This window comes from Mastigoproctus giganteus, chromosome 2, assembly GCF_048544385.1.
Source record: "Mastigoproctus giganteus isolate SK-2022 chromosome 2, ASM4854438v1, whole genome shotgun sequence".
NCBI classification, from domain to species: domain Eukaryota; kingdom Metazoa; phylum Arthropoda; class Arachnida; order Uropygi; family Thelyphonidae; genus Mastigoproctus; species Mastigoproctus giganteus.
In genome coordinates, this window is record NC_143576.1 from 87,589,969 (window position 1) to 87,614,221 (window position 24,253).

A 24,253-nucleotide genomic window follows, 5' to 3' on the forward strand; every position below is an offset into this window, starting at 1 on the left:
TTTTTATTAAAAATAATTTTGAGTATTACTGCAGGTTAGCATAATTTAAAGGCATTATTTGTGAATACCTTATGTGTTGGCAATGGTTTGTATGTATGAATGTTTGTTAACTGGACATTTTTTACTAGAGGACTGAGCATATTTTGTCTGTAAATTCTAAGTATTCTGTGGTCAGTTTTGCTTGCTGAATGAAAAACCACAGTTCTGGGAAGAATAAAATCCCCTGGTCCAGACTGAACTTAGATCTAAGCTTTTTTTTACATAGTATGGAAAGATGGCAATCATAAATACCATTTATTATTGCCATCTTTCCATACTGTGTAAAAGCCACAGAGGCACTAAGGAATATACCTTGTAAGAAAAAATGAATAATTCTCAATAATAATTTTATTATGATTATGCTTATATATATTCTGTGAATTATTTTAAGTATATAATAATACACAATGTGATATTTCAATGTTGATTTTTGAGGCTTATTTTTCCTACATACAAAAGTAAAAATTTCTGAACTTTGAACTTTTTAAAGGCAAAATTTGTTTTTAGTAATATATGGAAAAACTGTCTTTAATAGAGTTATAGGATTCTTATATATATATATATATAAAATAATAATAATAAAAAAAAAAGAAAAAGGAGAGAAAAGAAAAATAAAATACATCACCCAAAACAACCTTTATTTTCAATCTTTTGCGAAACACTTTAACCACACAATCTGATTCTTTATACCTCTGAATTTACACTGTGGTGTACAATGTGCTAACAAGTAAGGATAAACTATTGCTTAGGATGTTCACATATCTGCAGTAATGATGACAATACAGAGAGTGAATAATACTACTGGAAGTACACAGGAATTTTAACTATAGAACACAGCAAACTCTTTAGAGCTAGAGAAACAAACTTTAACATTATAATTTAAAATTTTATAACAGGACACACAGTACTATCTAGATGATATTACTAGAGGTAAAATAGATGAAAGAGGTGACATACCTTGATAATTACACACAAACAATTTTAAGGATAAGACAAACTTTCCATTTCAAAATTTATAAGCCTTAAATGAGAAAGACAACACCATATGTATTATCACAAAAGAACAGCTAAACTCACACGCAAATCTTCTGTCACATCACCAGAACAACAATCCAAAAAAAAAAAAAAAAAATCCAATGGAGAAGAACAAAAAGAATTTTCACATCTATATTGTAAAAATTAATTTTCACAGATTTCAATACAATGCTGATATAAGTAATGGTGGTGGTGGTGGTGGACAACATGAATCCACATTAATTGAATATAAAGACATCAAGAAGTAATACTGGGAGAAATATTTTAGATTAGATGATCTTATCAAGAATAATACTGCAGAGTATGGTGGGGACAGGGAAATTACCAGCCTTTGCTATAATAAGTGGCACAGTATTCAGCACTCAGTAGGCATTTTGCTTCTTGGTACAAAGGAAAAAATTATGTAAATGATTCATTACTGAAATTAAGTTATAATTATTGGGTATTTGAAAATTAAATTTAAAAATTTCTTTATACAAGAGGACATACTATAATTTAAGAATGCAAGATTAGTTAAAGAAAATGCTTCATATGCTTTCCAATTTTGAATTAACACAAAATTACACGAAAATTTGATACCACTTATATACTGTGTACTATTAAAGCTTAAAATTAAAATAATAAAAAAAGTTATAAAATGAACTAGTGGCTTTCAGGAACTTCAATCAGTTACCCAAAAATTTTCTTTATAAATAAATTAAGTACATAATATAACAAAGCTATATCCATAACAATTCTGGACATAAGGGTTTCTTTCATTTACTATACACAAGTTAAATACACAATATACTGATTTACCAAGTAGTGACATGTACGAAGAATTTCAACTTTATACAACCCTTTTTTTCCCTTTCTTTTTTTTTTTTTTAAGTGCAATTTTAGATTTTATATAAATAAAATTTAAAAACATCACAATTTCAGCCTAAGGCTTCATTAGGCACCTAATACATGGTTAATCTAAAAACTATAAAGCTAATTTTAAAATGTATAATTAGATTTAGAAGTTACTAATTTTTAAATTATTTAAGCAGTTAATTGAATTATAAGGAACATACGTTTCAGAGAAAAATACTTATTTGGCACACTGATACAGAACAAATTATTTTTTAAAAAATAATTTCCAATTAAAAGTAAGAATTATTACTGGAAATATATTTCTACAAAGTAAAACATTTTGTATATATATCACAATCAACTGAGAAGTGAAAATAAAGCAGACAATACAAGATATCCTGGCAGTGGTAGTGCCTATGGAAATATGAATCAATATAACTCAATACTTCTAACTGCTGGCACAGTGATATTAACACTTAATGGTTTGATAGTTATATTATGAATTAATGACAGTATTTGTGCATAATGTACGTAAGAGGATTTGTGAGCAGGATATTATTTAGTCAACTGCGTATCCATTTTATGTTATTATACAGAAAGATTGCTAGGACGTTAGATAAAGCACATGAGGTAAAAATAATATTTCTCTGTACATGCCACTGGCAGTCTTGGTCTTGAATATCCCCTGGAATGGACAATAGTTTCTCTTGATTTTGTGCATTTTTTACACCATACCAGGAGAATTGCTGACATTTGATTTTCTCTGTACAATGTCCATTAAGATGACAAGAAAAATTATGCTACTGAACCAAAGTAAACTTAAGAGATATAGATTTCTTTGGCATGCCAGCAGCAAATTCACAACATGGTCTTTAACTGAAGTCTTCTCTTCTTCCTGAGTAACTCACAATACAACTCTTGTCCCCATCAAACCTAATAAAAAATTAATAGTATAAATTGTCATTTTGCATCAATTGGTTGTAGTCTTATCATTTATCATAAATTATAGAGACAATACAAATATTATAGCCAGTCAAGTGTCATTTTTCCTCTTAATAGCAGTGGCCAACATGATTCTTACCTCCACTAATATAATATAACTGTTTGCAGTCAATTTTTATGCATAGATTTAAAAAATAATTCTTAAAATTTCACAGTCACAATTCCTACACACACATACAGAGAGAGAGAGAGAGAGAGAGAGAGAGAGAGAGAGAGAGCGATTTCAGTGTTATCCCATAATAGATATATTCTATAATTCTGGGAAGTAGCTATGATACTGATCTGCTCTATTATCTGCAAATAATGTTTGCATGTGCTCAGAGATGGCAATAATGTTGGGGAGGGTTAGCATGTTCAACACACATTCTCACTCTCTCTCAACAATTTAAAGATAACTGTGATGTGAGTATGCATACAGATTATCTGCACTATTGCATATTGCTTGTTTCTTCTGTTTTAATATTTTAGCATTGTATTGTTAAAACATTTAAGCAGAAGAAAGAATCTACAGTATTACGAAAAATGTATATTCAGGGTCAGATTTATGCATAAGCTAAACAAGATACAGCGTAGTGCCTCACATTACAAGAGACCCTTGCTCCATCTTAAAAAATCCTTTTTTTAATATTGTCACAGGTAAGAGAGAAGGGCCTCATACATGTTATAGCTTAGGGTCACAACAAGTTTAAATCCAGCCCTGTATGGATTCTTTGTACTTTGGTTGCAAGATTGGTGATGAGGAAAAAATTTAGGCTCCACATATGTGTTATATTTACCTGCAACACAAATCTGAGGATGTGGCTAACTGAGAAAATTAAAAGTATGCCTTCTGCTATTCCTATTCCTACGTAGTGAGAACCACACTGATGACTGCTACATCGGAACATATTATCTGCAATAAGGCCAGTTCAACGTAATGAAGACCTGCTAATACCAGATCCCTGAAAATCATGGAATAATGAAAGCAGTTATGAATACAGTGAGGATTCTTATTTTCCTGAACCAAACACTTCAGCAGATTTGGACTATCAAGAGAAAATTAACACACACACACTTAATAAAGCAAGAAGAGTTGAATGACTTAGTTGGTTGTTATAGGGTTTTAGAACAAGTTTGAGCTTCTGAAGACCTTTCAGGACCAAGATATTGATGAGGAATACATTTTCTGAAAGTGACAAAGCCCGATAAACCTATAGGAAAAAAGAAATCCAAAGAAGAAAAAATTAGTCAAGAAACACTCGTCATGATGAACCGAAGATGACAAATGAAGAGCAAGATAAACACTGACAAGAACAAAATTAAGTATACCGAGTTATGCAAAGCCATTAGAAAGAGATTCAGAGAGGACATAAGAAGATTTAACACAAAAAAAGTAGAACAAGCATTAAGGGAAAACAAAGGACTTAAATCAGCAGTCATGAGCAGTAATACAGAAAAACAAATGACACTGAAAAATAGTGATGATGTACTTATAAATAGCAGAGAAGATATAATTCGAATAGCAGAAGACTACTATAAAGAATTATATAGGAGTGAGGAAATGATGCAAGCAGTGGGGAAGATGGATCACAAATTCGCAACACATAGACAACATACCCGATATCCTTCCTGATAAGGAAGAACATGCATTAAAGAAAATGAAGAATCGAAGCCCCGGGTGAAGATGAAGTTACTGTAGAGTTGTTAAAATCGGGAGGAAGAGATATGACACAAAAACTAGCAAAACTCTTCACAAAATACATTAGGAAAAGGCTTGATGCCTAAGAAGTGGAATAATGCAATCATATTTTGGTGCATAACAAAGGAGATAAATCAGAATTTGTAAATTATAGACTAATTACCTTGTTGTCCCACATCTACAATTTGTTCACAAGGGTCATTACTAACAGATTAGAAAAAATACTTGACAAGAATCAACTGAAAGAGCAAGCTGGCTTTAGGACAGGATTCTCAACTATGGATCACCTTTACGTAATATCACAGCTAATGGAGAAAACAAATGAATATAAAACACCATTATGCCTGGCATTGTGGATTATGAAAAAGCATTTGACTCCATACAGCATAAAGCAATGTTTCGGGCACTGGAAAGACAAAGCATAGACACCCCATACATTATGATTTTGAAGAAAATACATGAGAACACTACCTTTATTAGACTAGACAAAGACAGCAGCAAATTTCAAATTGAGAAAGGAGTTCAACAAGAAGACACAATATCTCCAAAGTTGTTTACTGTTGCCCTTGAAGAAGCTTTCACAAGACTGGCTGCAAAAAGGAGTCAATGTGAATGGAGAGTACCTAAATCATTTAAGATTTGCAGATGATTGTGATCATAAGCCACGATCCCAAAGAATCAGAGGAAAATCGTAATCAGTTATGCAGAAAGAGTTAGCAAGGATTTCTGACTAAAGATGAATATGGTTAAAACAAAAATAATAATGAAAAAATTATGCCACAGAAAGGGATATAATCATTGAAGGAGCAGTAATTGAAAAGATAGATTCATATACTTATATGGGACAAGTAATTAGCTGTAATAATGATAAATGGCTGGAAGTAAAGAGAAGAATAAATTTTGGATGGATAACATAGCATTCAGGAAATATAGTTACATACTGAGGAGTAATACCCCAATTTGTCTGAAAAGTAAAATAATGAACCGATATATACTCCCCACCATGACTTATGGAAGTGAAACTTGAGCACTCACCAAAAGAATGGAAGAGAAGCTGAAAACTACACAGTGAAGAATGGAACAAATTATATTAGGAATCAGACTTTAGATAGGAAGAGAAACACATGGATTAGGCAGCAAACACAAATAAAGGACATTATTATGAAAACTAAAGAACTGAAATGGTTTTGGGCAAGACACTTAGCTTGAAGCCATGACGACAGATGGAATAAGAAAATAACACAATGGAGCTAAAAGAAAACCTGGAAGACAACAATGGAGATCGACCAATGAAATTCAAGAGTTTGTGGGTAGTAGTAAATGGATGGCCATTGCACAAAACAGAAGGAACTGGAAAGTTGCTGGAGAGGTCTTCATCCTACAGTGGACTGAATATGGATGATGATTATGATAGGGTTTTTAGACACATCAGTAACAGACCATATTGTGCCTTATATATTATCTGCAAACTGCATGTGTTCTGTAGTCAATCTGTCTGTTTTCTGAATGAAAAACTCAAGTTTCCAGTTGAGAAATTATGCAACCTTTGTCTCAGACTATCCAGTCTGAGACAAAGGTTGCATAATTTTTCACAACGTGGCTGGGCTATCCAGCTCAGCCATGTTGTGAAAAAAAAAAAAAGACCACACAAATAATTAACACAGGGATATGAATTTCTGCTGAAAAATATGTAATGGCTTCAACAGCAATACTTCCAAGTAGTTTTCTTCACTGTTCACTAATAATTATAATTTAGACCAGGAAGTTATCAGGGAAAAGACTTCTGTATTTTGATGAAATAATTGATATTTTCCACATTTCCAGGAATTTATGCCAATATGATCAAAAGCTTTGGAAATATGAAAATAATGTCAAAATCTGAAACACAGCCAATCATACTTACAAACACATTTTACTAGTAGTCTACTTTCATATCATATGCAAATATGATATGAAAGTAGAACTCGTTTAAAACTCCCACCAAATATGGAGGATGTGGAAAGGTCAGGGGATGACCACCGCATATCCCAGAGCAATATGGCCCTAGTTGCTAATGCTCCTAAAAAAAAAAAAAAAAAAAAAATTAACTCATTTACTCCTTTGATTTTCCCATTTAAAGAGAAAAGTGCAAGTATTTCATAGCTGCTAAACTGCATATCTGTTCCAAAAGGCCACTTGCAAATGGTTCGTGTCAGGTCAAATATATTAGCAATGTCTGTGTCTTGGGTGCTTGCATTCTGTAATGAACAATGGAAAACTACTATAGTGAAGAACCTTCAAAGAAACCACTTCCGACAAAGTGTAAATTTCTGATTTTTTTAAACTTAAATTTTGTCGGCTTAAGTTTAATGATTCTAAGGTCTGCTATTTCTGCATAACTTCTGAGAAATAAGCTTTCTTTTCAAGGCTGAAGTTTCTACTTTTAGTCAACAACTACTTTTTTAACTAAAAATACTTTCAGCCTTGATCTTATTAACATCTATATAAAAACAAACAGAAGGGTAACTTTACATATTATCAACTTAGCACAGTTCTTCCTTTTGAAAATAAATTTTTTAATAATTTTGTAATTTTTTCTCAGTGAATTTCCAAGTCATTGGATGTGGAGGGAATGTTGCAATACTGTATATCTCTTGTAATGTAATTATTTCAAGTGACAAAAAGAAGGAGCTTCTGTAGCCAGGTGGAAGGAGCAGCAGTGCGTAGCTCATGCTTCTTGATTAGACCGGGATTCGAGCCCGTGACCACCAAATACGGAGGATGCGGAAAGGTCAGGGAATGACCACCGCATATCCCTGGAGCAATACGGCCTTAGTTGCTAATGCCCCTAAAAACCAAATAGCAACAACAGCCATAAAGATTTATTAATATAATAAATTATATCGGAATTTATTTTTTTTTGTGGATTCACTGGTTTTGTGAATAACCTTAAGTTCTGAGAATGAACTGACAAGAAGAACTGCAATACCTTATTTAACAGAATTTACCTCCTTACTACTTGCATTTGGTTAGAATGGGATTGAGTTGGAAAGAATTGTAAGCATTAGAAATGTATAAAAATTTATTAAAATGAGATCCCATAAAGGAAAGTGTACTTTTCTCTAGTGTTCGTTATATAAAGATTTGCTTGGCATTAAAATCATATAGCAGAACCATTTGAACTCTGCTTAAATGGTGAACTTTCGAGTACCATTTTTGGTTGGTTCTAAGTGATAAGAGGCGTTATAACCCCTCTTTGTACAAGGTCAAGGTGAGTGTTCCTCTAGAAATCTCAGATCATAACTTGATGGTCTCCTCTCCAAAGGAGCCTTTCTCTCGTGGCCATTATCAACCTCATGTTGTTTGGCATTACAAGAATGTAAAATGGGATGATCTTCAAGATTTATTTTCTTCTTTTCCTTGGTTGGATTACTATTTCAAATCTTCTGGTGTCAACGTTTGCTCCAAATGGTAGCCGAGCATTCTGGTCTCTTGTCAAAGCTATTGGCCGCAACTTTTGCCCATCTCTGTTTCCACCTCTGTCAAAACCAGACGGTTCTATTGCCACTTCAGCCAAAGATAAAGCTGACCTTCTAGCATTCTATTTTTTTTCCAACTCAACATCTTAGTAAACAACCTCACACCATTCCCGGTACCCTCCATCGAATGTCTTCTGTGGTCTTTCATGAAAAGGATGTCAAAGGATTTTGATCAATCTTGATGCTAAAAAAAGCTCCAGGTTCTGATGGTATTTCTTCACTTGTTCTCAAAACCTCGTGTTGTTTGGCATTACAAGAATGCAAAATGGGATGACCTGCGAGACTTCTTTTCTTCTTTTTCTTGGTCGGATTACTGTTTCAAAACTTCTGATGTCGGCATTTCTCAGATCATGTCAGCAAAATTAGCCTTGTAGGGATGGAATCCTTTGTTCCACACACTACCTTAAAACCTCATCCTTTATCTAAACCTTGGTTTTCCAATAAATGTGCTAAGGCTGTTCAAGAGAAGAATGTTGCATATCGTAATTGGCTTGTTTCCAATTCTTCAGTTTCATTTTCTGCCTACACCATTGCAACAATTGTAAAGCAGTTATTAATCAGTCCAAACTAGATTTTGAACAGGCTATGAGTAGAAAACTTGCTTCTTGCCATAATGGTAGGCAAGCATTCTGGTCTCTCCAAAGCTATTGTTTGAAACTTTGCCCATCTCTGTTCCCAAACCAGATGGTTCTCTGCCAAAACCAGATGGTTCTAATACCACTTCAGTCAAGGATAAAGCTGACCTGCTAGCATCCTATTTTTCTTCCAACTTGTGTATTAATGATCTTGCCTTTCCTCCATTCCCAAAATGCTACATTCAATGTAGCATTTTGGGAATGGAGGTCTTCCATCATAAGGATGTCAGAAGGATTTTTACAAATCTTGATGCTAAGAAAGCTCCAGGTCCTGATGGTATTTCTGCACTTGTTCTCAAAATCTGTGCTCCTGAACTTACTCCTGTTGTGTGTTGCCTTTTTACACTTTCTTATTGCAAAGACGTTTTTCCTTCTGCTTGGAAATTTGCTCATATCCAGCCAGTTCATAAAAGGGGGACAAATCCACACCCATACAATTATCATCCCTTTGAAATTACTTCTACTCTTTCTAAAGTAATGGAAAAATCAATTAACCGCTAACTTAAACTATCTAGAAACCTTCCGTCTGATCAACAATTGCCAGTATGGATTCCATCAGTGTCAATCCACTGGTGATATTCTAACTTATGTTACCCATCTATGGACAAACTGAATGGAAGAGTTTGTCGAAACTCAAAGGCTTTTAATTGTGTTTGGCATAAAGTTCTTCTAAATAATCTTCCATCTTAGTTTGCAATTGGGTATCCAGTTTTCTCTCTGACCACTAACAGCAACTGATGATAGATGGCTCTCTGCCTTCTAACTTCTCCTCTATTGCTGGCTTTCCCCAAGATTCAGTTCTTTCTCACTCTCTCTTTTCCTCTTGTATATTAATTATCTTCTTCTATTGACTAGAAATTCTATCCATAGTTTTGCCGATGATAGCACATTGCACCTTTGAGTTTGAGAAACCTTGCCCCTACTCAAACAGCTTCAACTTTTCGAATATGCACTACCAATTCCTTAAATACTGATCTCCAGGTAATTCTCCAGTGGGGCAAAGATAACTTAGTTGATTTCAATCCTTCTAAAACTCAGTCTTGTCCTATACCTTGCAAAAAGGATTCTTCTGCTCCTATTCTTATTACATACCTTCGATGGCACTCCAATTTCTAGGCAAGATCATATATCTCTTGTGGGGATTGCTTCAATTTCTTATCTCTCTTGGCATAAGCACATTACAAATGTTGCTTTCTCCGCATCTAAAAAACTGGGTTCTCTTTTGCACTAGGTGTTACTTTACTTCTAAACAGCTGTTCACTCTGTACAAATCTGCCCTACCATGTTCTCACATCTGTGGCAGTATCCCCAAACCTCCCTGAGGCTTCTATATTCCATTCAAAAGAGGGTAGTTAGATTAATTAATGACTCCTCTCTAACAGAGTCTCTCCACTCTGTCTCATAGATGTTCTGTTTCTACTACATGCCTTTTCTACAGATACTTCCATTGGCACTGTTCTTCTGAATGAATTGGATTCTATAATTCCCGCTCTCTTTCAAAGCAGTCTGAACGTGCTGTAACCAGTCAAGATCCTTTTACTGTCCAACTTCGAACTCACGGAACCAACTTTTCTTCTTCCTCATTTATTCATCCAACTTCCATTTTCTGGAACAACCTTCCTTCATAAGTATTTCCTGAAAATTACAATCTACAGAAGTTGAAGTCTAATGTCAACAAATACTTTCTTTCATCTTCTCAACCTCCAACCCATACATGGTATTAAGTACTATAGGTTCTAATATCTCTCGTGTTTTGGGTTTTCATAAAAAAAATATAATAATAATAAAAAAATAAGAAGGTAAAATCTTCTTGGGGCCACAAGCATTTCAATGAATATTTCTAATTTCACTTCATTATTATTGGTAGTGCCAAAACACTTGCCAAAATGAGTAATCTGTCATGCAGAATTATCAAATAAGTCCATGAAACTATAAAACTGAGATGAGATTTGGAATGCACACATCCAGAATATGCAGGTAAGCCCATAGATATTCCAAAAATAAGAAAGAGGAATTACTGCTATCCAAAATAGCACACTTTCAACTTGGTTCTTCTAATCAAAACTTGGTGCTAGCTTCGTATGTAATTTCCAAACCAAGAGCTGAAAAAGGTTACACAAACATTATTTGCAAAAATTCAGTATGTCCTGCACTGAACATTATTACATTCTGTGTTTTTGGAAGAAATGAAGCCAATTAGCTGAGTACTCTGCCTTTATTCAACAATAAAGCAAAACACAGAAATAAAAACATGGCAACAAAAATGTTAAGGAGACTCTCAAATACATTGAATACAAAACAGTCAGTTTTTGCATTAAAAATGGATGTGGTTGATGCAGTGTTCTCCCCAGAAAATTTTGCCATCTAGGTTGCATTATGAAGTAGCCGGATGGGAAGTGTAATACTTTGCAATATTATAAAATTTTCTGTTATTTATAAATGTGACTTCAGCGATCCAGAGCACAAATTAATTGCATAATTTAACATTATATGCTCGCATTGAACTCAATTGCATATTATGTTCAAATTAATATTAACTGAGATCAGTGTGCGGTCAGCTAAATTCATCAGGCGGTGTGCCCATTTGATAGGTCCTGGGGAGAACACTGGGTTGATGACACATTTAAGCTAATCAATGATTTTAAATGCAATATTGACTTGAAAAGCATCAGACTTGAGCAATGTTAGGTCCCACACTGAGCTTGTCTGTGGGTTCCAGTGGTTGAGCCACTGTGTTTGGGTGCACTGTAGTATTCACAGAGAGGTGCTAGTTGTAAAAACTATGCCCCACTTTTCAAGAGTTTCATGAATTCCATAAAACCTTGTCTTTTGAATTTACAAATTTCTGTTTTGTAATTAGTAAGTGAACATGAGCACCTGTGAGGTTTGATGGATATCAAAAGGAAGCACTTTAAAATGACTCTTCAAAATAAAAGATGGAGTTATATCATTATTGGAGCAATATCCTCCACCAGGAAAATATGCTATATTTGAATTTAAAGCCAGGTTTAATGAATTTGATTGCTTAACAATGGTGACTTGCTTAGGTGACATATTCTGTCTTTGAAATAAATTAAATCTCAATGCACAAGGCTCTAAAACTAATATTTCAAAATTCATGAAACATATAAGCAATAATTAAAAAGCATTGTTTATGAGCAAAGTGCATTGACAATAAATATTTTAAATCTTTTTGTATTTTAATGGAATTACATGAAAAATAAGATTGAAGTAATATCTCAGATGCAATTTCCCTGAGAATCAAATAACATTTTTCAGGAGCTAAAATAACACAAACGAATATTTTCCTACAATTGATGCCAGAAAACTGTGATTAAGAACCCATTTTCTGTTATCAAAAATGAAGAAATATTACAAGTGAATTCATAAGAAGTGAATTCATTAACCAAACTTTTCTGTGACTGCTCTAAAAGAGTATTAAGATAAACTCTCCCAGATTGATTTTTAGTTAAGTTGTAGAAATGAATATTTCACATTCATCTCAGAAAGCAGTAAAATTGCTAATGCCTTTCATCAAGGCATAAGTTTGAAACTAGTTTTTCATCTTTCATTTTCCTCAAAAACTAATAGAGAAACAGACTGAATGTTGAACCAGATTTTAGCGTGAACTGTATTTAAACCAGGAAAGAGCCTCAGTTCTGAAAATTACTGCTCTGGAGACTAGGCACCTGCAAGATCTGACAGGTGTTTAAGGCTTTGAATGGATTGAGTAAGCTCAAAGCTGATGGCATGCTTTCTCTACTCAGACTACAAGCAAGGGTATAAGTTCAAATTGAGGAACAATAAAAATGCATAACAGATGTGTGGAAATTTGCTTTCAGCCAGTGAGTAGTTGATTGTTAGAACAAACTTCCATTTGGTGTTGTGGAAGTGGCTAGTTTTAATAAATTCAAAGAAAAACCACAGAAACTGTTAGAAGGGATGGACAGGTGATATGCAAAGTGTTGTTGTTGAGATTTTTTATTTTTGGCTGATGCTATATAAAGCTTTCTTTCTTTCTTGCATTATTTGCCACCACTAATACCAACATCATCTTCCACATTAGTTATGAAGTGCACACATAAATAACTTATTGTTATAAGATTAAATAAAAGAAAATTTTTATTTAGAACATTTTAAAAAGTATTTTTTATATGCATTTGAATTTTTGGGCTGCAAAAAAAAAAAACCAGTCCCACATTCTATAAAGCTTGCATATCCTAGCATAGCATTATTATTGCACTTATGAATTTCCTAGTTTAGTATGGTATTTTTAATTTAAATTTAAGCTAAAATTATGCCTCAGAGCAACAAAGCAAAGATCTCAAAGTAGTGGGAGTGAGACAGTTCAGGGGAAAACTGCTGAGGGCAATCCTCCTTGAATCAGGGTTTTATAATTTGCGCTACTTGTTGTTTGCCTGCAAAGTGATCTGTAGCAGAAAATTATACAGCCAAAGTAGATATCTTTGTGCATTTTCATTACAAGTGTGAGCAGATTAAGTGCAAATTCAGTATTTCAATAGGTGAAATTTGAGAGTTTGAATAACAAGTTTGATGGCCGCAAAGAAATTAAAAAAAGGGACTCAGCTAGCACTCAGCAGATGAGCCCAAGGCAAGAGTCTAAAATTCATGCATTAACAATAGTAGCATCCCCAGACAGAAAGTTTAATAGGAAATAGCTATTGTCGGTAACTCTGACTTGATTTGTCGTCAGAGAAACCAGAAATATATTGTACAAAAATCATAGGTAGAACAGGATCAGGGTATGCTTGCCAACAGCAAAATTTAATGATGTATGACAGTTATCTTTTAAAGACACAAAAGGTAATATCATTGTACACACTGGTACTAGATAATCTAAGGATTTACTTAACATGTGTAAGGCAATGTTGAGAAAAAACTAAGCTAGATTTAAATTTTAAAGGTGTCTGTAATTTTGTCTGGACATAATGAGAACTTTGTCAATCACTCTGGCCCCAGAGAGATTGTGCAAGGACTGTGGGGTTGAGTTTTTTTCTGCAAAGACAGTCTGCATTTGTTAATTGCAGAGACTGTTTTCACAGGGATGAGATATACTTAAATAGAAAGGTGTAAGAGTATTTGCTGATGCTATTGAGGCAGTGCTAAATGAGTTGGAAAACCTAGTTTGGGACACACACACACACACACACACACACACACACACACACACACACACACACACACACACACACACCCCTTAACAGCAGCCTGGTGGGGGTCCACCTCATGGCAAAAGCAAATATATGGGTGTGTTAGGGTTACTAACAGCAAAACAGGTCACATTAACATACTTGTGCAATACTGCTAGGAGTATGGTAAATAAATTTGATTAATTTGAAGTATTAGTTAAGTAATCTAATACATTGTAGGGATATTGGAAATATGGTGCCACCAAGACATGCAGGATGCAGAATTTGATATAGTGTGTACAGAAAGGGAAGGAGGGAATTGTTCTTGGTAAGAAGCACAGATAATCTAAGACAGTGCACTTGGTCAATGGAGGTGGCCAGAGCAATACTGAGTTCAGTCTGGTGTGATATAAGCAGTGGGAAAACAAAAATGTTATATGCCAAATAACTGTGACACATATGATGAACAACTCTACAGACAGAGTGAGCCAATAAATCAGAATCTCTTATAATGGGAATTAATATTGTGCAATTATAGTCATAGCTTCTAGTTACTGTATTTATCAGTGATAATAAATAGCAAAGCTTCCACCTGAAAGTAACTAACCTCTAAGACTGTATGTTTTTTTTTTTTTTTTTCATACAAGAAAGGAGTAAAATATAAAAAAAAAAAAAAAAAAACAGAGAAGGGAAAAAACAGAAATTTAATAAGGCATCAGCTATCTTTGAAACACATTTCTGAAAGGACCATCAATTTAAATTGCACAGAAAGAAACACGCATGAAAGAATAAAATCAAAAAGGCAATGGCCAGGAATATATAGGTAGCCCGATTGACATCATTGATATATTCCTATGAATAGCGAGGTATACCGAAACTGAATATATGCATGCATGCGTTGTAAAGGGGAGATACATTCCATGGTCAAAATATTGGATTCACCAAGTTAATTTAGGCTTTACTTAACTGCTTATTAAAAACAAAGATTAATCAAAGCAATATTAAAGATTTATAACACTACCAAAGATCAACAATGATCAAAGATCAGTCTTTAAAGAGGCCAAGGATATAAGTTAGAACAGAATTCTGCTTCTTCTCTAGGTACAGTTCATTACAGCATCACAAAAATTCATTTCATCCTTGACTGAACTTGTCTCTCAACATGCTTCAATCATTAACAACATCCTTTGAACAGATTATTAACTTCAGTCATCCTCTTTGTTGTGAGCTGTTTTACTTGCAATACTGTCTATATTTCTCTTCCTCCTACACCCTTACTCTTTGCTGCTCCAACTCAATCAGATACTTTTAAATCGGCTCAACATTATGTCTGATTTGAATTAGAACTAGCTAATTCAAAATCTTTAAATTCCACTACTTGAGAATGAAGTTTATTAGAGCAAGTGGCATACCATCCTAATGTGCAGGTGGTGGTACAGCTGCAGCAGGGTCCAAGCTCACAAAAATATATCACTGAATTTACAATGCATCATGCAAACTTCTGTGGATTGGCAACCACGCCATAGTTGCATCATAGAAAATATTCAAAGTGACATAATTTCCTTTCATAAACTTCTCTTAAAAAACAAAACAATTACAACAACCAACCTGGCTGCCATTTAACAAACACAACTACAGAACACAACATCGAACAAATTATCAAACAACCAATGACAATGATGATGCACTTCACCATCACTGTCAATGGCTTATCCATCTGTGTGTTGTTAATGTTACTTAAAAAACAAAAAAAAAAAAAGGCATTGAAATTGGGATATTAAAAGTTAAATCTTTATTACAAAAATAAAATATGTAAACTTACATGTCAAAATGCGTGATGAAGTCCAGATATTTTTCGCCTAACGTAAACACATACTGGGCATGTGGTTGCTATGCTTAGGCTAAACATGAGCAAAGCCACCTAATATTGGCTTTAATTGTGGGGGGAAATTAAAGTCCTTTATATATATGTGTTTTACTTTTCTTTAATTTTATTTTGAATATTAATAATAATAATGTTATTAAATATTCCTTATTTTGTTTTGTTCCCTTTTAACTATATAGACCTCTTTTTCTTACACCCCCCCACTTACACATCTGACTTTGCTCCACAGGAGAATTCCAGATTCAAGGGAACTTCTCAATTATGTATAAGTCCCTTCGGAAAGGCTGAGTGTTCAAGAATAACAAACTCACTAATTAATAAACAACAAGGTTTATTTACATATATATATATAAAACATGAGATACAACTGAACTAGATAGCATGTAATATGACATACAAAGTTAAATCAAAGATACCTTGCCTATATTATTCTTATTCCTGTTTCCCTTCACTAGCTAATCTGAGTTGAACATTATATGAAAACACTTGATTCATTCTTCTTGCTCTAACTAACTCCTAACACTTATACATTCACTATATCTATTTCACTTACTCCTGGATACAATTCTGTTTCATATATTAAAAATCAAATATGCTACTTTCATCATTATGCTCTGTGTTCTCACCACTGTGTTACAATATACTTGTAGACCAATCTTAACCTTCCTAAAGTCTCTATTTGTTATTAGTCTTTCTGATAAACCAACAAATCTTCATCAATAAAAACACTATATTCAGAGTTGCTCATATAACTCAATCATCTATCATTAAAACATATTTAATGATAGATAATTGAGTTATACCCATATAACTCAATTATCTATCATTAAAACATATTCAGAGTTCCTCTTTATAAACTTTACTACCCTTCTAACACATTGTAGCTATTTGTATATCAATTTAATCTATTACTCATTCCTTCGTTTCCCTTGCATTATACAAGGGAAACCTTTTTTTAACATAATAAACTCTGTTAGTATATCTACCTCAGAGATAATTTATCTTTCATTTTACTTTCTAGTGCTATCCCTTTTTTTTTTATTAATTACTATACTGTTTCACTAACAGTCCTTGTTAACTTAGCATACTTAATATATCGCTCACCTACTTCTATCTTGTTCCTTTCTTTTCCAGGGAGGTTTCAAGCTTCCATCTTAGGCTCTCCAGGCTGTCTTCTAAGGCTTTCCTTCATCTTATTTCTCCTGAATCTGCTACAGATAATTTCACGGAACTCTTGGCTGCATGGGTCTGGCGTCCTTTCTCCATCCTGATCGGGCTACTAATTTTTTTGGCTCCGCTCCGTCTAATAGGGCTGGCACTTTGCCCTCACCACCTGTTAGTTTCAATACAAGGGCTGCTTCGTACCATCTGGGACATCGGAACTCGATGTCTTCATCAAAAGGGACTTCTTTTTCCAGGCACCTTTGCCTTTGCTGATTTCTATCATTCCACTCCTTTACTTTCTCCGTTACTTTCATCTCTCTACCTTTTTTTTTTTAAAAAAAACATATTCACAAGGAGAAAGCTCACAGGGCGTTACCCTCGCTCCTCCGCTCCACCTATTAAGAACTTCTTATTAAAATAAGAAAACTCACAGGGCATCTTTCACTAACCCCTTCTCTACTCCACTTTTTACAGCTCATTCACAAGGAGACAACTCACAGGGCACTTTTCTTCTCTGCTCCACCTTATTAAAACTCATTCACAAGGAGAAAGCTCACAGGGTGCTACCCTCTTTTCTCCGCTCCACCTTTTAATTAAAACTCGTTCACCAAAAAATATTTCACAGTGCTCGTTTGCATATGGGCTACTACCCTTGCCTTCCTCCATGACAGATTAGACTTTCTGCATACGGCCACTGCCCTTCCCTTCCAATGACGGACAGGCTTATTCTCCTTACACTCCATATATTCTAACACGTCAAAACTCAACTGTCAATGTTACTAACACATATTTTCTACCATGACAAAACCCTCAACTGTCATCTCCTAATTCATTTTTACTTACACCGACGAAAAAACTCCACTGTCTGTCTCTCATTTTCCCAAAAACCAACAAAAACTCAACTCAGTGACTCCTAACTCATTTCCATAGACACACACATAAAACTCAACTCTGTGACTATTTTAACCCATTTCCACAAACACCGACAAAATCTCAACTGTCATGTGTCTCCCCCTTTTCACTCACTTTTTGTTCATCTAAATTATGTATCGCCTCTATATTGACAACCGCCCTAGTTCTGAGTCTTAACCAATCTTCTCATTTTATCAAACTTTCACTCTGTCCTATTTGCCCATTTTAATTTTTCTCAAGCTGTCTCTTCAGTGCACTATCCAACTCCTCATTTTAAGAAATTTGTAAATTTTCCCAGGTAGTCCGCTGCTTTGAAGTTCGCCGCCATCTTTCTGTTTCACTTAACACTTTTTCTTCCTAAGATCCCAAAACTTGCTATCACTGAGAGCCAGACGCCAGTCTTAAATCTCACCCAAGCATCTGTCCCGTATTTACTACCCGTCTCTTCTCCAGGTGTCACCGATCAAATGGATGTCCCGACTAATTCGGCCCAACTTTCTTTGTTCTCAAGCGACCCCCCCCCTCTGTCTGCTACTTACTGATGGCTCTGCTACCCGTTTTAGATCTTCAGATTTGTTTACGGTACTTATAGCCGAGTGTTTATCCATCTGTTGGTAGAAATTTCGTGCAGTAATTCTCACGACTCTCCCTCCCTTCGATTAGCCCCTTCCTTAATTTAATCGCCCCATATTTTTAACGATCCACTTTGTTCAATTTATTTCATTTGTTATATTTTATTTTACAATATAACTATTCCTAACGTATGCTTTCTTATTAAATTCTCAGTTTGGGAACAATGATCTGTTATCTTTATATACAATTTACTTGTAAGATTTTACATCTTACATAATGCATATGATTAAATTTGGTAGAGCTATAATAGAAAGATAAATAAAATAAAATAATATTTAAATAATGTATCTGAGTACAGTAAACTCCCGTTATTCGCGGGGGTTATGTTCCTGAGAAATGCCGCGAATACTGAGTTATGGCTCCCATAGTAATAAAGGGGTTCCGTTCCAAAGTATGAAATATATAAGAAAAACTAGTCTAAAATTTTGTCTATGTATGTATTATATGTACCTTCATAATATTGTTGTTTGTTTGGTTGGGGATTTTTTTGGCGCATGGGCGTCTATGGCCATAGTGTGCCATACATAGGTTAGTATTTATGCTATTTTTTTATGGATCGAGAGTCAGGAAACTGATTTTTGACTAGCTAAATGAGGTGGTATATATTGATCGCTTTGAGAAATGTAAAAATCTTTGAGACATTGGTTTTATTGCCCAAAAGTGAAATAAGCGTTAGTGGGTCTTCAGTTGTGGCTGGAGTGAAGATATTCTGGCGTTCTATTGCAAATATTGTGCATTCCACAAGGATATGTTTCACTGAAAGCACTGTTTTACAGTGATCACACTGGGGATGATTCTCTCCTCTTAAAAGATAGCCATGAGTAATATTAGTGTGACCTATTCGGAGGCGAGCTAGTATTACCTCCTGTTGTCTAATTGCACTGAGGCTTGAAGGCCATTGCTCAAGATTTGGCTTGATACTTCGAAGCTTATTGTCAAGTTGGTTTTGCCATGTTGATTGCCACTGGTACATGCATTTTTCTTGTATTATTCGTTTATAATCTTGATGTGGAACTCTCCACTGTACATCAGGTGGTAAGTCGGCTGCTTTTGCGGCATTGTCCGCTAATTCATTTTCTGGAATACCCATATGTCCTGGGACCCAACAGAAGTGTATGGTTTTTCCAAGCTCAGATAAGGTATATAAAGTGTTTGTTATTTCTTTAACGACTGGGTGGGTGACGTTCATGGTGTTTTCCAGGGCTTGAAGTGCACTTAGAGAATCAGAGAATATTATACTGCTTTCAATATTGGAGGACTCGATGTGCTTCAGTGCAACCTGAATTGCCATTAGTTCAGCAGAAAAGATACTGAACTCATGTGGCAGTTTGTAGGCTAATGTTATGTTCGGGAAAACTGCGGCGATTCCAACGTGGGCCTCATTTTTTGACCCATCTGTATGAACTACAGTGAAGTTTGGAAACTGCTCCACCACTGCAAGAAATTTTCTTTGTGTAGTGCAGATTTATCCCATTTATGAAGGTATTTATCACATAAAGGTGGAGTAATTCTCCACGGTGGAAGGAGTAGTGGAGGGGTATTTGCGATATTATCAAAACTCAGATTAAGTTCTTCTAGAAGATGTCTTATTCTTATACCTAACGGTCTGTTAGCAGTAAGGCGGTTATGGTATAACCTGCTGTGTTGGGGAGTGAAATGTAATTCCCAATTTGGGTGTTCAGGCATAGATCGAATTTTATATGCATAGCGTAATATAAGTTGTTGCCTTCTGATAGAGAGAGGGGGTTCGTGAGCTTCGGCATATAGACTATGTATTGGGGACGTGCGATATGCTCCTAGAGCAATGCGTATTGCACTATGATGGAGAGGATCAAGCCAGCGAAGGACACTAGGCCTTGCTGAGCTATATACTGGGGACCCATAATCAAGTTTTGATCTTATTAAAGATCTGTATAGCCGTAATAAGGTAAGGCGATCAGCTCCCCACTTTGTTGCTGAGAGAACCCAGATGATATTTAATTTTTGTTGGCAGGATGTTCTTAGTCTTTTAATATGTTCCAGGAAGGTAAGTTTATGATCTAAGGTGATTCCTAAGAATCGTATGCTGGGTTGAACTGCTATTGGTTTTCCGTTCAGTTGTAGTTCCGGGTGTAGGTGCAATTTACGTTGTCGGCAAAAATGGATACACAACGTTTTTTGAGAACAAAGCTGAAAACCATTGGTTTGTGCCCATGTACTGATCTTACTTATTGCCCCTTGTAATTATCTCTCGATCGTATTCATGTTTTTCGCATGGCAAGAAATACTAAGGTCATCTACGAACAGTGCCTTATCGATAGTGTTCGGAAGTTGTTCAGCAATGGTGTTTATCGCAATTATAAAGAGTGTAGCACTGAGTACAGAGCCCTGGGGAACTCCTTCTTCTTGAAAAAATAGTCTAGACAGCGAAGTTTTAAATCGAACCTAGAAAGTTCTCTTGTCTAGGAAGTTGCGTATGAAAATGGGGAGATGGCCCCGAAGTCCGTGGCGATGTAATTCGCGGAGTATTCCATACTTCCACGTGGAATCATAGGCCTTGCTGATGTCAAAGCAAACCATTACATGGTGTTCCGATCTAAGGAATGCATTCCGAATGGAATTCTCTAGTCTTACTAATATATCTAGTGTTGATCTGTTTTGTCGAATGCCGAATTGTGCAGGATGTAAGAGATTGAAATTTTCCAGGTACCATATCAGTCGACGGTTCACCATCTTTTCAAGAATTTTGCAAAGGCAACTGGTCAAGGCAATGGGTCTATAGCTAGTGGGGTTTGTCGGGTCTTTTCCTGGTTTAAGGAAGGCAAGGACTGTAGCGTGGTGCCATTGTTCAGGGAATGTGTCTTCCCGGTAGACCCTATTGAACAGATCAAGAAGCGACTGCAGTGAATTAGCACTTAGTTCCTGTATCATCGAATAATGGATATTATCTGGTCCTACCGCGCTACGCCTAGATGTTGACAAGGCTCTATGTAGTTCGTGGATAGTGAATGGTAAGTTATATTGTTCTTCTGCTTTTGAAGAAAAATTTAACTTTTGTTTTTCTGAATTTGCTTTGAATCTTCTGAAGGTTGGTATGTAACTTTCTGTTGCTGATGTTTTGGCAAAAGTTTCTCCTAGTATATTGGCAATTTGGGTAGGGTCAGAAATGTTCTGCCCTCTCCATTCCATGATAGGCTGAGGTGTCATTTGGTATTTACCACTCATTTTCCTGATTGTTTTCCAAATTTTATGCGTGGGAGTTGCTTGATTGATGGTTGAAGTGAAGCGAATCCAAGCGGCCTTTTTATTACTGCGTCTAATGTACCTCGCTCTTGCTCTAACGCGTTTAAACTGAATGAGATTAGCGGTGGTTGGATAGCGCCTGAAAGTATTCCAAGCTTTATTTTGGTCTCTTTTTGCTACACGGCATTCGTCACTCCACCAGATTTTTGGGTGTTCAGGTAATTTTGAGGAGGATTTTGGTATAGCTTTTCTTGCTGCATGTAGTATAGTTTTTGTGACATACTCAATCACTTCTGCGGTTGGGGATTTTTGTATAATTTCAGGATCCAGTTTAGCTAATTTTTTATACATCTCCCAATCTGCTTTATCAATTAGCCACCGAGGAATTCTAGTAAGATGATAAGAGGGCTTATTCAGTAATTCAATCGTAATGGGAAGATGATCACTATGCAGTGGATTATTTTTTGCCGTCCACTTTAGAGTAGGATACAAAGTTGCTAAACAGATAGACAGGTCTATTGCAGTATATGTTCCAGAAGGAAGGTGAACATAAGTAGGTGACCCGTCATTTAGAAGGAGAAGGTTGTTATCATCTAAAACTTTTTCAATTAGCTTTCCTCTTTGATCAATATTGTTGTTACCCCATAGTGTGTGATGACAATTTAAGTCTCCCAGAATGAGGAAAGGTGTGGGGAGTTGAGCTATGAGGTTGTTTAGATCATTTTGTTGGATGGAAAGGCTTGGTGGAATATATAGGGAGCAGATTGTAATATGGATGTCGGCAGCTACACGGACCGCTATTGCCTCGAGGGGAGAGTTCAGTAAGACCTGTTTGACGGGAACATGTGGGTTCGTTATAACAGCTACACCACCATGTGCAGTATTTTGAACGGTTCTATCTTTTCTAAAGATATTGTAATGAGACAGTTTTGGTGTGTCTTGAGGTTTGAAATATGTCTCTTGGAGGCAGAGACATATTGGTGTATATTTATAGGTAAGGTCGTACAGGTCATTAATATTGGCACGGAAACCACGACAATTCCACTGAATTATTGTGTTCATTGTTTATCTCTAGTTAGACTTTCCAAGCGTTTTCTTGGTGCTGAGGTTCTCTGTTTTTCACTCTTGTTTTTATCTTTCTTTCGAAAGTAGGGTCTTTCTGTTTCCATTTCTTCTTCTACAAAAATGTCTAGGACGGGGTCATCTGTGGGTATTTCCTTAGTATCCATTTCCTGTTGGTGAGCAGAAGTTACGATTTGTTTTTCTTTGTGCCCTTCATCCGGGGAGTGGGGATTTTCGATTGGTATAGAAACAGGCGTATTGACTGCCTGAGTTTGAGTTGCATTGAACAGTGTTTTTACATAGTTCGAGAAAGATTCTTTTGGGGGTACTGTTAGTTCAGTTTGCGATGCGGTTGATTGGAATTGTTTGGTGATTTGAGCATACGTAGATCTATTTGCAAGGTTTGGTGGTGAGATATTTCGCTTAGCTTCTTGATAGGACACGTTATGATTGGTTTTATAAATCTGAATAAGTTTCTCAGTTTTCCAGCGTTCACATGTTCTAGCGTAAGCGGGATGATCTTTTTTGCAGTTTGGGCATATCGGTTGGGGTGCAGTACAGGCTTCGCAGTTGTGTTCAACTGACCCGCACTTTGCACAAGCAGGAGTTCCCCGGCAAGCTGTCTGGGAATGTCCGTACTTCTGGCATCGGAAACACCGTAGGGGATTTGGAATATAAGGTCTGACATTACAGACCAGATATCCAGCCTTGATGGATGCTGGGCGATGTGGTGTATTAAAGGTCAAAATGAGATTACGTGTAGGAGTCAGAACTCCTTTTCTGGTGGAAATTCTCTTGACCTGTATAACGCCTTCTTCTTTAAGTTCTTCAAGCATCTCCTCTTCGGATACATCTATTAAATCCCAATCAGAGATCACACCTTTAGAGGTATTCAGTGATCTATGGGGTGTCACAGTAACTGGTATCCCAGCAAAGAGATTAATATTTAAAAGCCGCTCTGAGTGTTTACTATTAGAGGTCTCGATCAGAATAACTCCTGACCTAAGTCTTTTTACAGACTTAGGGGTTCCAGCTCTGCTTTCTAATTCCTTCTGTACCCTAAATGGCGAGATTTTGCCAATTGCATTTTCACCAGTTGAGTGCATGATCAGGAAAGCTGGAGTAGGATAGATGTCAGAGTCAGTTTTCTGCCGTTTTGAAGTTCCTGCAATAGAACTATCTTTCTTTTTTGTTGACTGGGGTGCATCTGGCAGCCCAGATAAGTCTGAGTTTGATTTACTCATGACGTGCTCTTTTTGGCCCCGGGAGATTACTTTTTTCTCCCAGGTTACCAGCCCCGCCACGTGGAGGCAAGAGCGGTGCCGCCTAGTGACCCAAGCGAAGAGAAGGTTAGTATTAACGAAAAATAAAAAAAAGGGTTTAAAGAAAGGTGCTTTCCTTTCTGGGTTATATAAATTGAAAGATCTATTTAATTATAATGCTCAAGAGTTAACGGACTTGCGAAACTCAGGAGAAACGTATTT

At 35.7% G+C, this 24,253-nt stretch overlaps 1 protein-coding gene across 1 annotated transcript in view; it reads right to left on the reverse strand.

The window, feature by feature from the left end:
* Positions 1-1,250: 1,250 nt before the first annotated feature.
* EndoA (SH3 domain containing GRB2 like, endophilin-A) overlaps positions 1,251-24,253 on the reverse strand; it is a 416,265-nt gene continuing 393,262 nt past the window's right edge. The window contains exon 15 of the mRNA XM_090389410.1: positions 1,251-2,841. The gene's annotated coding sequence lies outside the window, so the exon portion shown is untranslated. The remainder of the gene's footprint in view (positions 2,842-24,253) is intronic.